General features: G+C 35.6%; 1 protein-coding gene across 3 annotated transcripts in view; it reads right to left on the reverse strand.

Annotated features, from left to right (window-relative positions):
* The window catches only part of LOC121042851 (uncharacterized), a 51,690-nt gene that overhangs the window by 9,478 nt on the left and 24,232 nt on the right, over window positions 1-17,980 (reverse strand). Inside the window, exon 3 of one of the 3 annotated variants that reach the window (XM_040494254.1) lies at window positions 14,351-14,458. The exons of the other annotated variants lie outside the window; for them this stretch is intronic. The gene's annotated coding sequence lies outside the window, so the exon portion shown is untranslated. Of the gene's footprint in view, window positions 1-14,350; window positions 14,459-17,980 lie in introns of those variants that run through there. 3 annotated transcript variants of the gene reach the window in all.

Genomic DNA, 17,980 nt, shown 5'->3' on the forward strand with positions numbered 1-17,980 from the left:
ACTTGACAGATATATTTAGAACTCTGCATCCCAAAGCAACAGAATATACTTTCTTCTCAAGTGCACATGGAGCATTCTCCAAGATAGATCACATACTGGGTCACAAAACAGCCCTTCATAAGTATTCAAGAATTGAGATCATACCATGCATACTTTTGGACCACAATGCGATGAAGCTTGGTATCAACCACAGGAAAAAGTCTGGAAAACCTCCAAAAGCATGGAGGTTAAAGAACACCCCACTAAAGAATGAATGGGTCAACCAGGCAATTAGAGAAGAAATTAAAAATATATGGAAACAAATGAAAATGAAAATGCAACAATCCAAACGCTATGGGATGCAGCAAAGGCAGTCCTGAGAGGAAAATACATTGCAATCCAGGCCTATCTCAAGAAACAAGAAAAATCCCAAGGACAAAATCTAACAGCATACCTAAAGGAAACAGAAGCAGAGCAGCAAAGACACCTTAAACCCAGCAGAAGAAGAGAAATAATAAAGATCAGAGCAGAAATAAACAATGTAGAATCCAAAAAAAAAAAAAACCTGTAGAGCAGATCAATGAAACCAAGAGTTGGTTTTTTTAAATAAATAAACAAAATTGATAAACCTCTAGCCAGGCTTCTCAAAAAGAAAAGGGAGAGGACCCAAATAGATAAAATCATGAATGAAAATGGAATGATTACAACCAATCCCTCAGAAATACAAGCAATTATCAGGGAATACTATGAAAAATTATATGCCAACAAACTGGACAATCTGGAAGAAATGGACAAATTCCTAAACACCCACACGCTTCCAAAACTCAAACAGGAGGAAATAGAAGGTTGAACAGACCCATAACCAGCGAAGAAATTGAATCAGTTATCAAAAATCTCCCAACAAATAAGAGTCCAGAACCAGATGGCTTCCCTGGGGAATTCTACCAGACATTTAAAGCAGAGATAATACCTATCCTTCTCAAGCTATTCCAAAAAAAATAGAAAGGGAAGGAAAACTTCCAGACTCATTCTATGAAGCCAGTATTACTTAGATTCCTAAACCAGAGACTTAGTAAAAAAAGAGAACTACAGGTCAATATCCCTGATGAATATGGATGCAAAAATTCTCAATAAGATACTAGCAAATCAAATTCAACAGCATATAAAAAGAATTATTCACCATGATCAAGTGGGATTCACTCCTGGGATGCAGGGCTGGTTCAATATTTGCAAATCAATCAACGTGATACATCAATCACATTAATAAAAGAAGAGATAAGAATCATACGATCCTGTCAATCGATGCAGAAAAAGCATTTGACAAAATTCAGCAAACTTTCTTAATAAAAACCCTCGAGAAAGTCGGGATAGAAGGAACATACTTAAACATCATAAAAGCCATTTATGAAAAGCCCACAGCTAATATCATTCTCAATGGGGAAATCTGAGAGCTTTCCCCCTGAGATCAGGAACATAACAGGGATGTCCACTCTCACCGCTGTTGTTTAACATAGTGTTGGAAGTTCTAGCATCAGCAGTCAGACAACAAAACGAAATCAAAGGCATCAAAATTGGCAAAGATGAAGTCAAGCTTTCACTTTTTGCAGATGACATGATAATATACATGGAAAACCCGACAGACTCCACCAAAAGTCTGCTAGAACTGATACATGAATTCAGCAAAGTTGCAGGATACAAAATCAATGTACAGAAATCAGTTGCATTCTTATACGCTAACAATGAAGCAACAGAAAGACAAATAAAGAAACTGATCCCATTCACAATTGCACCAAGAAGCATAAAATACCTACGAATAAATCTAACCAAAGATGTACAAGATCTGTATGCTGAAAACTATAGAAAGCTTATGAAGGTAGTTGAAGAAGATATAAAGAAATGGAAAGACATTCCCTGCTCATGGATTGGAAGAATAAATATTGTCAAATGTCAATACTACCCAAAGCTATCTACACATTCAATGCAATCCCAATCAAAATTGCACCAGCATTCTTCTCAAAGCTAGAACAAGCAATCCTAAAATTCATATGGAACCACAAAAGGCCCTGAATAGCCAAACTACTTTTGAAGAAGAAGACCAAAGCAGGAGGCATCACAATCCCAGACTTTAGCCTCTACTACAAAGCTGTCATCATCAAGACAGCATGGTATTGGCACAAAAACAGAGAGACCAATGAAATAGAATAGAAACCCCAGAACTAGACCCACAAACGTATGGCCAACTAATCTTTGACAAAGCAGGAAAGAACATCCAATGGAAAAAAGACAGTCTCTTTAACAAATGGTGCTGGGAGAACTGGACAGCAACATGCAGAAGAATGAAACTAGACCACTTTCTCACACCATTCACAAAAATAAACTCAAAATGGATAAAGGACCTGAATGTGAGACAGGAAGCCATCCAAACCCTAGAGAGAAAGCAGGAAAAGACCTCTCTGACCTCAGCCATAACAACCTCTTACTCGACACATCCCCAAAGGCAAGGGAATTAAAAGCAAAAATGAATTACGGGGACCTTATGAAGATAAAAAGCTTCTGCACAGCAAAGGAAACAACCAACAAAACTAAAAGGCAACCAACGGAATGGGAAAAGATATTTGCAAATGACATATCAGACAAAGGGCTAGTATCTAAAATCTATAAAGAGCTCACCAAACTCCACACCTGAAAAACAAATAACCCAGTGAAGAAATGGGCAGAAAACATGAATAGACACTTCTCTAAAGAAGACATCCAGATGGCCAACAGGCACATGAAAAGATGTTCAACGTCGCTCCTTATCAGGGAAATACAAATCAAAACCACACTCAGATATCACCTCACGCCAGTCAGAGTGGCCAAAATGAACAAATCAGGAGACTATAGATGCTGGAGAGGATGTGGAGAAACGGGAACCCTCTTGCACTGTTGGTGGGAATGCAAATTGGTGCAGCCGCTCTGGAAAGCAGTGTGGAGGTTCCTCAAAAAATTAAAAATAGACCTACCCTATGACCCAGCAATAGCACTGCTAGGAATTTACCCAAGGGATACAGGAGTACTGGTGCATAGGGGCACTTGTACCCCAATGTTCATAGCAGCACTCTCAACAATAGCCAAATTGTGGAAAAAGTCTAAATGTCCATCAACTGAGGAATGGATAAAGAAATTGTGGTTTATATACACAATGGAGTACTACGTGGCAATGAGAAAGAATGCAATATGGCCCTTTGTAGCAACGTGGATGGGACTGGAGAGTGTGATGCTAAGTGAAATAAGCCATACAGAGAAAGACAGATACCATATGTTTTCACTCTTATGTGGATCCTGAGAAGCTTAACAGAAACCCATGGGGCAGGGGAAGGAAAAAAAAAATGAGATTAGAGAGGGAGAGAGCCAAAGCATAAGAGACTCTTAAAAACTGAGAACAAACTGAGGGTTAATGGGGGAGTGGGAGGGAGGGAAGGGTAGGTGATGGGCATTTAAGAGGGCATCTTTTGGGATGAGCACTGGGTGTTGTATGGAAACCAATTTGACAATAAATTCAATATATTAAAAAATAAAAATTAAAAAAAATAAAAATCTTGGTGGAGGCCTCCAATCAGCTCCTATGATTAATACTCAAGCAGGAAGAGGAGAGAAACTAAGTACTACTTGGCAGAAATCAGTAGAATTACAGGATTCAGGAAAGGGATGTATTTCTTCAAGGTATGGCTATCAGAAGAAGAAGGGAAAAGGTACAGAATTCAAAAATAAAACTACAGATATCCATGACACTGGGTTGGTATTAATCATAATGTGTAAGCTTAATCTACTTCCCCTCACATATAGGAATTATTAAAAATGCCTTATACAGAATGGCACAATTATTCATGATAATGCAAATATTTTAAAAAGGGTAATAGCTAGTGAATTAATGTCACTTTGACAAAGTTATGCTCTTAGTCTCTGTTGACAGATCCATCTTATACAACATATTTATCAATCATTTGAATGAGGCCAAAGATATGTACTTATTAAATTTAACAAGAATCTGGGAGGAAGAGGAAACCTGCTTGATGGACTGAATACAGATCTAAGGGCACATCAACATATGTTGTAGTAATAGAAACAGACATTAATATAACAGGATTCTTTCCATACCTGTGTTTTTTAACTTTATACACTGTAAATTAAGAAATAATTTTTTTATAATTTAGTTTCCACATATATTTTCATAAATTCATGGGAGGTGGTAAACAGCCAAATACATTTTCTCTTCATCTATATTGGTTGCATATGCTTTTTAATACACTGTATATAATATATACTACATATGTGAGTATATATACTATTTACACACATATATTTGCAGTTACATTTCAGACTTAATTTTTTTTTAATTTTTTAAAGTTTATTTATTTTTGAGAGAGACAGAGACAGAGACAGAGCAGGAGTGGGGGAAGCACAGAGAGAGAAGGAGACACAGAATCCGAAGCAGGCTCCAGGCTCCAAGCTGTCAGCACACAGCCCAACGCAGGGCTTGAACTCATAAACTGTGAGATCATGACATGAGCCGAAGTTGGACACCCAACCGACTGAGCCACCCATGTGCCCCTCAGACTTCGTTTCTAATCCTATGCTTGATCCACTAGTCCAGTAATCACATTGATTATAATTTGATAACTAAACTCCAGCTAAAAAGTTCATCTGTGACTTTCTCAAATGGCCTTTTTAGAGTATTTATGACTTAATCTGGAAAACATATATATATATATATATATATATAATGTATGTATAATAAGTGTGATTATAATCTCAACTATGTTGAGAGATACGAGTGAAAACATTAAGAATCTGTGATATAAAGATGATAAACAACCATTAGAAGGAGAAATCATTTGTCCTCCTGATATATCCTCTAGTTTATGATTCTTACACCCCAAAGCATTACCTCATTACCATCTACTCACAAGTTTCAATTCCTACCTCTGACATTGTTCAGTGAGGCAATGGGAACAGGCCTGGACTTTCCAGATCCTGTGAAACTATTATAAAATTGAATCTTGTCTGCAGACATATATTTCAGAGCACAAATCTCACTGGGAAAAGACATAAATTCAGAGTAGATCTTTGGCAGAATTTAAAGAAAAGTCTGGATGAATAGAAGATCAAAGAGTACATTTAAAGTAACAGATCTTGAAAATAAACATGAAATTAAATATTACAATGGAGCATCAAAGATACAGTCACAGAATGATAATGGCATCATTAGAAAAAGCAAAATGTAGACAACGTAATAAGAATTAAGTTCTAATGAAGGAATGAAAGACCTGAATGCCAGTAAAACTAGCCATCGTTATTAATTGATAGAGTTAAGAAGAAAGATAACATGAGATTGTGGAAAGACAAAATCTGCTCCTGAAGTTTCCTACTGTGTTCTTCATTAAATTTGAATGTGATTCATTCATGGCTCACTGATCCATTTGTGCATAAGCATTTAATGTGTATCCGTTAGTTACACAGAACCATGCAAGAAACTTGGTGAGAAGCAAAAGAAATATAAAACATAGTCCACATATCCTACAACATCCTACAATCTTGGCATATGCATGAAATAATAATGTAAGATATTATTAATGTAAATGTAAAGAGGAGAAAAACAGACAATAGATACTGTAGGAGTCCAAAGAAAGACCATCACTGTGAACTTGAGCAGTTAGGTAATTAGGTAAACGTGTTTGATTTTGTGGTCAAACTTTATACAGGAAGACCTCCAAAATGAAAAAAAAATACTGTTTATTTACTGAGCAGGAATGTTCCATGTCTCCTTTCTTCTTTACACCCTCTATTCAGTCAATCAAAAAGCCCTGCTGAGTTTATACTATGAACATACCCACCCCCACTTGTCTCCACACCTTTGGTCATCTGCTAATCCATGTCACCATCTTATTTTGTCTAAATCAGTGAACTAGTTTCCTAAGTGTTTATTCTTCCATTTAAAACTGAGTTCATGATGGAGTATCCAGGTGAATATGGCCTATGGTCAAAAGGGATACGGAATCAAAGGCATCGATTTAAAATATCATCATAAAGCGACAATCTATATAGCCAGGGTCAGCAAATTAAGGCCAAAATTGTTTTCATAAATGAAACTTTACTGGAACCAAACCACACCCATGTATTTGCACACTGTCTACAGCTGTTTTCCTACTACAACACTAGAAATGAACAGTTACTGTAAAGATCAGGTGATCTGGCTTATCAGTTGCAAATATCTTCTCCCATTCAGTAGGTTGCCTTTTTTGTTGTTGTGATGTTTTCCTTCACTGTAAAAGCTTTTTTATGTTGATGTAGTCCCAACAGTTCATTTCTGCTTGCGTTTCCCCTTGCCTGAGGAGACATATCTAGAAAAATGTTGCTATGGTTGATGTCAAAGAAATTACTGCTGTGCTCTCACTAAGATTTTTATTGGTTTCAGGTCTCACATTTAGGTCTTTAATTCATTTTCAGTTTACTTTTGTGAAAGGTGTTAGAAAGTGGCCCAGTTTCATTCTTTTGCATGTAGCTATCCAGTTTTCCCAGCACCATTTATTAAAGAGACTGTATTTTTCCCATAGTATATTTCTGCCTACTTTATCATAAACTAATTGACCATATAAGCAATGGGTTTATTTCTGGGCTTTCTATTCTATTCCATTGATCTATGGGTCTATTTCTGTACCAGTACCATACTGTTTTGATTACTACAGCTTTATAGTATATCTTGAAATCTGAAAATGTGATACCTCCAGCTTTGTCCTTCTTTCTTAAGATTGTTTTGGCTATTTGGGGTCTTTTGTGGCTCCATACAAATTTTAATATTATTTGTTCTAGTTCTGTGGAAAAGGCTGTTGGTATTTTGATAAGGATTTCACTGAATCTGTAGACTGCTTTGGGTAGTATGAACATTTTAACAATACTATTTTTTCCAATCCATGAGCATGAAATATCTTTCCATTTGTTTGTCATCTTCAATTTCTTTCATCAGTGTTTGTAAATGGAATTGTTTTCCTAATTCTGCAAACCAAAAGTGTTTACTATCTGGTCCTTAACCAAAACCTTCTTATTTCCAATCTATAATAATGGACTAACTTTAAGAAAGATGGTTTTAATCTTGGGTATAAATAAATAAGTCACATTTATATATATATATATATATGTGTGTGTATATATATATATACACACATATATACGTGTATATGTATATACACGTGTACGTATATATGTATACATGTATATATGTGTATATATATATATACATATATACGTGTACGTGTATATACATGTGTACGTATATATGTGTATATGTGTGTGTGTATATATATATATATATATATAGGGGTTAATGTACCAAGATTTACACATATGTGTACATGTGTGTTTTACATGTGTGTATACACACACACATCTATAACTTATTTATGCAAATGTTATAAGTATTTGCAACTATCTAATGAACAGTAGGAGAGAGAGAAAGGAAGAAAACTAAAACACTGATAATCTTTTACCAAAGATGTGGAAATCTAAAAGTCATAGGGTATTATCATTGTTATTATGCTCCTTAAGGAAAAGCAAATTATATTTTTCTCTATTTAAAAAATTGATAGTTGCAAAAATAAAAGTAACAAATTAGATCTGAAGTGCCCCTAATTACAATCATGTTCATAATTTTCATCTACTTCAGAGTATAGGTAAGCAAGGCCTTTGGAAGCATAAGAAATCCATGAAGTTATCTTCTTGTCTAAGTTTTATATGCTGGATGGCTATGTACAAGATAAAGCTAGTAGTTGACTTCCATGGAATGCCTACTGCCATTAAATCTATCATGATAGAAAATGAAGCCTAGCAATCAGCCTTTGAAAAACATCAGGTGTACCAAAATCGCCTAGATAAGGAAAAATGGGAAGTTGAAACAGTAGCATGTTTGGGAATATCGAAAATAGTCATTACTTTCCTTGGGACTTTCGGATATGACTATTATGCACATATTCAAGTACGATGGAGAGAGGCATTCAATCATGTGTCAGAGATGGAAGTGATCAGGATGCTGGCTGAGAGTGCCAGATGTGCAAGTGGAGCTAGGGTGTGCCAAAAAGGTGAGTTTATTGGCAAATGTAACAAAATTTTGCAAATAAGGGTAGGAACACATTATCAGAGATGATAGATTCATGTACTAAAACCTGTAAGATGATTGATCCCTCTTTCTCTTCACTGGTTTCTCATTTTTGCCTAATTTCATAAAGCACTTTCTCCAAAAGGGAGAATGTAGATGTGGATTATGGAGTAAAACTGTGCTCTCTTCTACTTAGTTACAGCTTGAAAAATCCTGAGATCTTAATCTATTCTTTGGTGAAGACAAATACCTCTGATAGGTTGTGGTCAGTGGTGGGAAGTGGATGTGATGTATTATTTTATGAGGAGAGTGACAGAAGCACTAAATACACACACACAAAAATCAGGAGCTACTTTGGCTACCAAATATTTCCTTTCCTGCCATTACCTATGGCCAATTTAGTAATTTGCTAGATATAAAAATTAATATGTTTGTGATGGTAATAAACATCTGATGGAACTTTTCCTATTGTCCCAAAATTTGGTTAAGACCCAAATGAGACTAAATGTGCAAATACTCCACGTTTTGTTTCTATACATCTTCCAATGATTAGAACCAGCCAGTTCCCTTCAGGGCCTCCTGAGAGGTTCCAATTCAGAAATCTTGGCCAAAGCCTACCCTTCTTCCAGTTTCATGTCCAAGTTAACTTAAGGGTGAGACTAGGTAAGACTAGAAAGTATCAACTAAACAGTGGATAGAAAGTATCACTTTTCAGGGGCGTGCAGTGTTCAGCAAGAGGGCTACATCCACTGCACACCCTATGTGGATGCTACCCTTCCTGGACTTCTAGGATGTAAGATTCCCAAAAGAATTTCTTCTAATGATAGAGGGTGCCTAACATGAGGAGACACTAGAGTTTAGATCTCTGGACATCTGCTTAGCCAGCAAAAAGAAAAGCCAGCATACCAAAGAACTGTAAATATTTTAGATAAGACATTTTCTCTAAAACAGCCTAGCTAATTCCTTATAAAATGTAAAATCAGTTTCTGTTTTGATAAATTTCAAGTGTGAGTTCTTAGGCCAATTTTCCCCATATAGATAGTTAGGTACAGCTATTGCTCTTGACCATTGCTACACTCTTTATCGCCATGTCAATTAATCTACAGAAATTTATTTGCAGCCTTTATTAATGTTTTCTTGCCCTTTAACTCTGAAAACAGAGATAGGTCTTAAGATAAGCTATGCAAGCTCAGAGTAGTACCTACAGCTTAACATCAAAATGAAAACCAGAGCTGTCAGAACAGATTTTCCTTTCATGGTGGTAAAATATGCATGCTCTGAAATCTGTTTTCTTTGTATAGTGAAGACTTAAGATCATTTTAGTTGGCCTAGTTTCTACTCTACTATAAAGGAGAGAAAAGTTAATATTTTTCTATATGCTGTTGACAAGATTCTTTATTGCTTTATAATCAGAGTTGATTTAGTAGATTGGTACTCTCTCAATACAGTTAATCTGCATACTGTCCAAATGAATGCCTCATATCTAGGCAAATAATCCAAGCCATCATTTTGGAGAACGTTCCCAAATACTGATTTAAAAAAAGAGAAACCCTTAAATGAGTTCATTTCCTTACCAAGGAGGCATATTTTGCGAAAAGTTTACCATAGAGGGTTCTCAAATTGTTGCATCAATGATTTTGACTTTCTAGAATTTTAATGGCTGTAGTATGTGTTTGGAAACATCCACCTAAAAAATACAAACTAAAAAAAAAAAAAAAAAAAGCTACAATGATTTCTGCTAGTGCTAGGATGTAGAACTTTGAGGTCTCCAGTGCCCATTTTTGCCAGTGGTCAGCGGGTACAGAGCTGTATGGTGAATAATTAAAACACCCAACTAGGGAGCTCTATTCTGAAGAGGGTGGTTTTTCTATTGAAAACCTGGTTAAAATTCTCAGTTTTCATTAGAAGGTATCATCTGTCTCTTGTGCAAGGCAAAATTTTGGATCTGCCCTTTCATTGGCAGCACAGAATATCTGTACTCCAGATATTACCAGAGAGCAAACCTAAATCTTTTTTGGCCCCCAATGCTAATAAAAATATTCACTGAAATAAATTTTATTGGTTTTGAGTTGCCTGGGGCCTTATAATTCATCTTTTTCTCTTGGCATATTTTTTCAGATTAGATAAAAATATCAGAGAGCTTCATACACATTTTATCATACAATCATCCTCTTAGATTAAGGCATATATGCTAAGGTGAATAATCATCCCCCAAAGATCACTACATCCTAATTACTGAATGTTACTTTACATGGCAAAAGGGATTTACAAATCTTGTGATGGGGAGGGGTGCCTGGATAGCTCAGTTGGTTAAGCGTCTGACTTTGGCTAAGGTCCTGATCTCATGGCTCATGGGTTTGAGGACTACGTTGGGCTCTGTGCTGCCATCTCAGAGCCTGAAGCCTGCTTTGGATTCTGTGTCTCCCCCTCTCTCTCTGCCCCTCCCCCACTCATACTCTGTTTCTCTCTCTCTCTCAAAAATAAAAACATTAAAAAAAATTTTTTTAAGTTTTAAAAAATAAATCTTGTGATGGGGAAATTGTTCTGAGTCCAAGGTAACCATGATAGTCCTTATAAAACAGAGGCAGAAGGGTCAGATGCAAAGGAGATTTAATTACAGAAGCAGATGCTGAAGTGACATGGCCAGGAACCAAAGAATGAGGGTAAACTCTAGAAGCTGAAAATGTAAAAAAAAAAAAAAAAAACAAAACAAAAACAAAAAAAAAAAACAAAACACTTTCCCCAACAGCTTCCAGAATCCCAGCTCTGCTAACACTTTGATCTTGGTATTGTTAGACCCATTTCGGAGCTCTGACCTCCAGAATTATTCCATAATAAACTTGTATTGTTTTAAGTCACTAAGTGTAATTTGTTACAGCACCAGTAAGAAATATAGCAAGCTACAAGAAAATAGTATATAAAATCTCATATGGTTTTCATTGTATTAATATTGTTGACTATGTAACTCCACCACTTTTTAACTTTTTAGAGTTACTTGAGAAAAAAATTTTTCAGGTAGTCAGTACACAAATAACTTGTCTTCTCTTGAGCTACTAAAATCTATGGATTATGTCCCTGATTATTTCTTCTCATGAGGTTTTCACTACTAAGAAACTCCAATCCAATCTATTATAATGAACACTAATTTTATCCCTGGCTCGGCTTTACTTTCCTGTTTTTCCTTACTCTTTTTCTTATTTATCTGTTATATCTCCTTGATTATATATATAAGCCATTTCAAATCATTTTTAATGAGTATAAGTAAAAAATTAAACAAGTGCTTATAAATCTTTTATTAAGGAAGATCTTCATGCTTAATTGAAGTTCTCCCCATTGTATACTAATCTCATTAAAAATTTTGCTTGTAAAGAGGAAATCTGGAAAGAAGCCATTTTGGGGGCAGGGAGGAAGAGCTTAAGCTTTCTCATTTTCAACTCAGACTAGCAAATAACATCTTTAATTTCTAACTTTTAAAAATTCATTTATAAAAACCATTACACAGCATCCATTTTAGAACAACTGTATTCCTTTTCTATATATTATACATTTATCATTTTCATGTGTCTTCATATGTGATAATGACAAGCTAATATTGGCCGAGTCCAAATAGGAATTTGATTAAGATTGGTAACTGTGTTTAAAAAAAAAAAAAATGTTCTTTGACTTTTGACAAGAGCTGCTCACTCTTTGATTAAACCTTTGTAACACTGGCCTCCCATGTTTGAAGGGCTCTTGTGTAAGGATGAAGAGCTGGCTTTCTCTGCTCTTTACCCAGTGACTCATGACATTGAAACAACCTAACTTTGTCCTCATTGTGATAGAAATGTTCTCATTTAACAGCTGTCACAGACCACAGCCCATTCAATGAGCTCCACTTAGCTGTAACTCTGCAAATATATTTCCTATAGTTGGTGGTGATATTGGGGAATTAACCTTTCATGCCTCTTTCCATTTGATCCTACCTGTTGACATTTGTATGCCAAAAAAAGAATACGTCAGTGGCATGAGAAAGAATAGATATGAAGTTCCAAAGTGCTTGTCTGCCAAGTAGACAGGTTTAACTGAGGAAGGTGACTGGGAAAAGTTTAAAGATCATGCCAGACATTGGGATATATGTTTAGAAACAGGAAAAAAAAAAAAACTGACTAGTAGGAAAAGCTGGTGGGAACAAAGTCTCTGGGAAGTAAGCAGATGATGGCAGGTGACAAAGTGGACCACAAAGAGGTGAATAGAGGAAGACAATATGCAGAAATGCATGCAGCACTCAACATGAAAACTGGGCAGCCAGTCAAAGAAACATCAGCCTTGACTGGTCAAAAGCACATTTTGATTTGACTTCACATCTTGTTGTTGAGCAAGAATTCCTTGACCATGTGGGAAAGTAGGGAAGGTCAATACCCAAAACACTCACAGAGACTTAGAGAAAGAATAAGAGTGACAGAAAAATGGGAAATTTAAATACTGCATGGCCACATAACAGAATGTTAACTCTGGGTAATGAATATCTGGGTTGTTTTTTTAATAGAAGGAATAGGGGTAAAATGCTTTAAATCTACCCGCATTACAATGACAGGAGCTTATATGCATCTTGCTCATTTATTTTCTAGCTTTCTGTAATTACATTTCATCTCTTTTTGTTTAATGATTGTTTTCCTCAATAGGCTATAAGCTCCAAAGGGGCTGAAATTACATCTATTTTTTCAGTATTCACTATGCAGCAGCAAGTCCAAGGCTCATCACACAGATGGCATTGCCTAGATATTTACCAAATAAATTAATTAATATATGAATAACAAAACTCAATTTACATGGATACTTACTGGTGTATAGCTGATTTGTAAAACTATGACCACCCAAAACTAGATCTGGTTTCTATGTCAACAAATCATCAGTATATTTGAAATATCTAAATAAGCATTTCTGTGTTTAACTAAATATTTATTATTTTCTAGGCATTATATTTAAAAACTAGGACTTAGCAATACTTTCAATCTGTTTTAGCTCTAGAGGAATGAAAACAACCATAAATACAACTAGAATACTGTTTTGGCTTTGGGTTCTTGTTTTTTTGTATGGAAACCACTAAAAATACTACACATTTAAAAGATGGAAAATTTAAATTCGTTTTAGTATTTAACAATAGGTTCAGTCTTCCCTCCAATTCGTTGTCAATCTCTGTATTCATGTAAGAGGATGTTTGAACCTATTTGTCACCCTATCTGTTTACATTCAGATAGCACTGGTAATCCAATGACTCAATTTAGACACTGCCATATTTTAAGGAGACAGTGATATATATATTCTCCAGAGCTCAAACAACCTCAGTATGCCTAATGTCTAATTTCTTTTTCTGGAAGAGAATCTAAACATAACCTGTTTCGTGGTGTTTTAGGAGACAGCACGTTCTTGTTCATCAATGATACCAGTAACATATCAGGAAAAACATGTGCCTGGGCATAAAGGTCTCTGAGCTCATAGGGTCCTGCTGAATCCTTTTCTTTTCATTGACAATCCATATAGTTCCTGTTGCAAGAGGTGGATTTTGTGGATGAACATCTATCTTCAAACCCAGGAGTAATCAATGGCATGAATAAATATAATTATACCCCCATATGGAACAGTTACTGAAATTAGAGAAAAAGAGTAGCCATATAGGCACTGGCAACTCTATAGTTTCTTTTTGGCAATCCTAAACTGAAGCTCTCATTATAATTTACTTTCAAAACCATGAAACTAGACTTCAACTCATTAAAGGCTGCATGAGGAACTTATTTTCAGAAATCTACAATTGATTACAATCCATACATCCTTACTTATTTATTTTTTATAGCTATTGTCTGAATTTTTTAATTAAAAATTTAATTTAAATTTTTTTAATGTTTTATTTATTTTTGAGAGAGATAGACATAGCGCAAGCAGGGGAGGGACAGAGAGAGAGAGAGGGAGACACAGAATCCAAAGCAGGCTCCAGGCTCTGAGCTGTCAGCACAAAGCCTGATGCAGGGCTCTAACTCATGAACCCTGAGATCATGAGCTGAGCTGAAGTCAGATGCTCAACCAACTGAGCCACCCAGGCAGGTGCCCCAACACTCAATACATCTTTAAAAGAGTCTTACCAAAGTCAAGATTCCTCTGCATAGATTATTACTTTTCTGTGTGGTAGGAACAAATGGAGAGGAGCCTACAAGAAAACATGTTCTTTCCTAAGGAAGCATGCCCTTGGGGACAATAACAAATCAAAACTTCAAATTTAGAAGGTATCTGTTTTATTAGATGAAAGTGCCTGCTGGAAACTGATCTCCACTTCATTTATTCTTGCTTTTACTCATTTTTTTCCCTGATAGGTTATACCTATAAACAACAAAAAGATAAAAATATATAGACTGAAGAAACAACAACATAAAAAAAAAAATTGTGTAGATCGGTGTACTGCTGCTAAATCTACTTATAAATGCTCTAGAAATACATAAATATGAGATTAACCTCAGGCAAGTGTTAGTATTGTTTTGTTCTACTGCCTAGAATACATAGGAAGTTTAAACCAAAGGCTAAGATACATTGTACTACCTTCTTGTCCTCCACTCAGCTTTGTGTTGGAAGAAAGGTTTTGTTGTTAGAGGCCAAAGCAGAAGCACAGAATTCCAGAAAACTTCTCCTGAGACTTGTTGAAAGCAGACTACTCTGCAGGAGCCTCAGATCCTAAGTCAGACTACAGAATTGGGTTCCAGACTCACCAACTGGCAGCTGCTAAAGTAAGCCAGTTATTTAACTTTTCTAAGATTTACCTCAAAATGAGGACCTATTTGTCACATAAGTGTTAAAGATGATTAGTATGTGACTAAGCATCAAAAAAATTAGCCAGTATTATGATAAATGTTACAGATTTCCTATGAATGAGAGTGTGTGTTTTAAAATTTGGCAGCAACGTGTAAAGGAAGAAATATGTATATAAATGATTATTTTATTTTGTTTTGTTTTAATACACTTTAAATTTTATAGCTGTTTTAGGTTCACAGCAAAACCAAGGGCAAGGTACAGAGTTGTCATATACTCACTGTCCCTACACGTGTACATCCTCTGCTATTATCAACATTCCCACCAAAGAGGTACAGTTGTTACAACTGATGACTCTACACTGTCATATCATTATCACCAAAGTACATAGTTTATGTTAGGGTTCACTTTTGGTGTTGCACATTTTATGGATTTAGATATAAATTATTTCCAAAAATGCCAAATAGTCCATTCTGACTATATTTAATAATTCAGTAATTATTAACAAAACAAATCTTATTTCATCAAAACTATAGTTAACTGGGATGTAACAAAAAAAAGCACTAAAAGGTAAATCTTTGTCTGCAAGGATTTTACTATTTTAATGGAGTAAAAAGTGACACCATAACACAAAATTCTTACCCAAGTGCTTTTTTGAGTGTCTACCTATATAAGGCAGTATCTTAGGACCACTGTTATAGGGGAAGAGACAGGGAGATAAAAATGATTTAGTTGTGTATTTTGTTCCGTAAGCTTTTTATTCTTCTAAGCTTTAAGTTATAAAATAAATAATACATCTAAATAATTACAATTAAAAGATAAAAGTGATAAAACGATGTAATTGAGAATTGTTAGAATATGAAGAGTTGTTGAAACTCACAGAGAGGAGAGATTTTTATTCCAGCTAATCTGATATTGTTTAATGAGGTAGTTGGTTTATTAACAGGTTTTAAACAAAGGCTGAACCTTTATTCAGGCAAGACAAGATATAAGCAGATTTACAAAGTCAGGGAACATGGGAAAGGGCCGTTTATTCATTCAGCATACATTTATTCAGTGCCTACCAGGAGCCAGCCACTATTGTTGGTGCTGGAGATACAGCAGTAAGGAAACAGACAAAAATCCTATCCTTGAGGAACTTACTCTTTATTGTAGGAAAGCAAAGTTTTCAGTTTGGCAGAAGCAAAGCAAACAGAAAATTGATCAGTCAATCAAAAAACACTAGGGAAGGAGGCAGATAATGTTTGAGAAGATAAAACAGGGCCAGGGCAGGGACCCCTGATTGGCTTAGTCAGTTGAGAGACGGACTCTTGGTGTCAGCTCAGGTCATGTTCTTGTGGTTTGTGAGTTAGAACCCCACATTGGGCTCTGTGCTTATGGTGTGGAGCCTGCTTGGGATTCTGTCTCCCTCTTTCTCTGCCCCTCCCCTGTTCATTCTCTCTCTCATTTTTTCTCTCTCTCAAATAAATAAAAACTTTAAAAAAGGGGGGGGTGGGGAGAAAGAAAACAGGGCCAGGACATAGAAAGTTCTGAAGGTTAAGCCAGAAAGTCAGACTTTTGTTGTTTAGATGAAGGTAAATTATTAAAGTTTACTAAGCAGCAAAATATCCTAATCAGATCTGTACTTTAGGAAGATTAATTAGGTAGCTAATTAGTAAGATAAAGCCAAGAAGAGAGAAGTGGATAGACTCTGCAGCAGTTCTACAAAGAAATAACATAGATAAGCAGGTCAAGGGAAAGATAGGTCAGGTTCTAGAAGAGGAAATACAAGTTTTTAGAAGTGAAATTAAGCTATAAGGACACAAAAAATTAAGTGAAGGCAGTGCCTGGCCTGTGCTTCATAATGTAGTTCTGTATAGGAGAGAATAAATTTGTGGTATCCACCTTTTCCTCTGATAGATTAATTCTCTTCAAAGCACTCAATTAACTTGATCTTTACAATTTACAAGCCTTTCCTTTTGCTGAAAACAGTTGACTACTGAGGTAGAAATGCATTGGCTTCAGATAATCAGATGGACCTCCCATCATTAAATGTCCCTATTCTGGAAGGAACACTGAGGAACTGGGATAAAGGGGCCTTTTTGTTCCAGTTTAATTCTATTGTCTTCCTTGCTATTCATCTGTTTAGCAAATGAGGAGAGAAATTAATGACAGTGATGAATGAAAAGCTGAGGGAAATGTGTAGGCATTGTAAACTGAAGCCAATCCACAATTGTCTCCAAAATGAGTTTGATGCTTATTTTCCCAATCTTTAGATTCCTGCCTTTATTCTTTTTCTTTATTTTTCCATTATTCTCAAAAGCATGTACAAAGTGAGTTCGTGGTCGCCTTGCAAGAAGAGAAATAAAGACATGTCTACATGTTAAATTCCCAGCTCCAATCTACAGGAACTAATACTTTTTAAAATATTACCAATAGAATGCATTACAAGAGAGAGAAATACAAGTATCTCAAGTTGCCAGAATAAAACACAGAAGATTACAGAGAAGGTTTTTGAGGACATGAGAAAACTGAAAAGGAGAAAATACATACATACAAAAAGTACACACACACCCCCCCCACACACACACACAAAATACTCCACTGAGGAATACTGAGAAAAAAAGGATTTAATTGGTGCCTAGGTATTTTTTAATATGATCCTTGCCTACCCTGCCAACCACACATCCACCTTTTTTTTTCCCCTCCTTTGACAGACTTGTTTTATCAGAATAAAGAAATATAAAGTACAAGATCTCAAGTCATGGGTTCATTGGAGCAAATTCAATTTCACCATTTATGTTCTATTTCGTTAAGTATTTTACTTAAACTTTCTGAGCCTCAATTTTTGCATCTGTAAACAGGACTAACAGTCGTATCTACCTCTAGGTTCTAGTGTGTATTCAGTGAGATCATACAGGTAAATGCTTACAGTGTCAAGTAATTAATAAGCAATTAGTAAATGTTGTCATTGCTTATTTTGTCACTGTCGTTATTATTAACTCTTAGATGAAGGAAGCCACATAAATAAAGGGCCCAATGCCTCGGACATACAGTGCAGTTAAAATCCCAACGTGTGCAAGAATGTCTTCAAAGTGTAAACTCACTTTAAAACCCAGG

This window comes from Herpailurus yagouaroundi, unplaced genomic scaffold, assembly GCF_014898765.1.
Source record: "Herpailurus yagouaroundi ecotype Mexico unplaced genomic scaffold, PumYag 186, whole genome shotgun sequence".
Classification (NCBI taxonomy): Eukaryota; Metazoa; Chordata; class Mammalia; order Carnivora; family Felidae; genus Herpailurus; species Herpailurus yagouaroundi.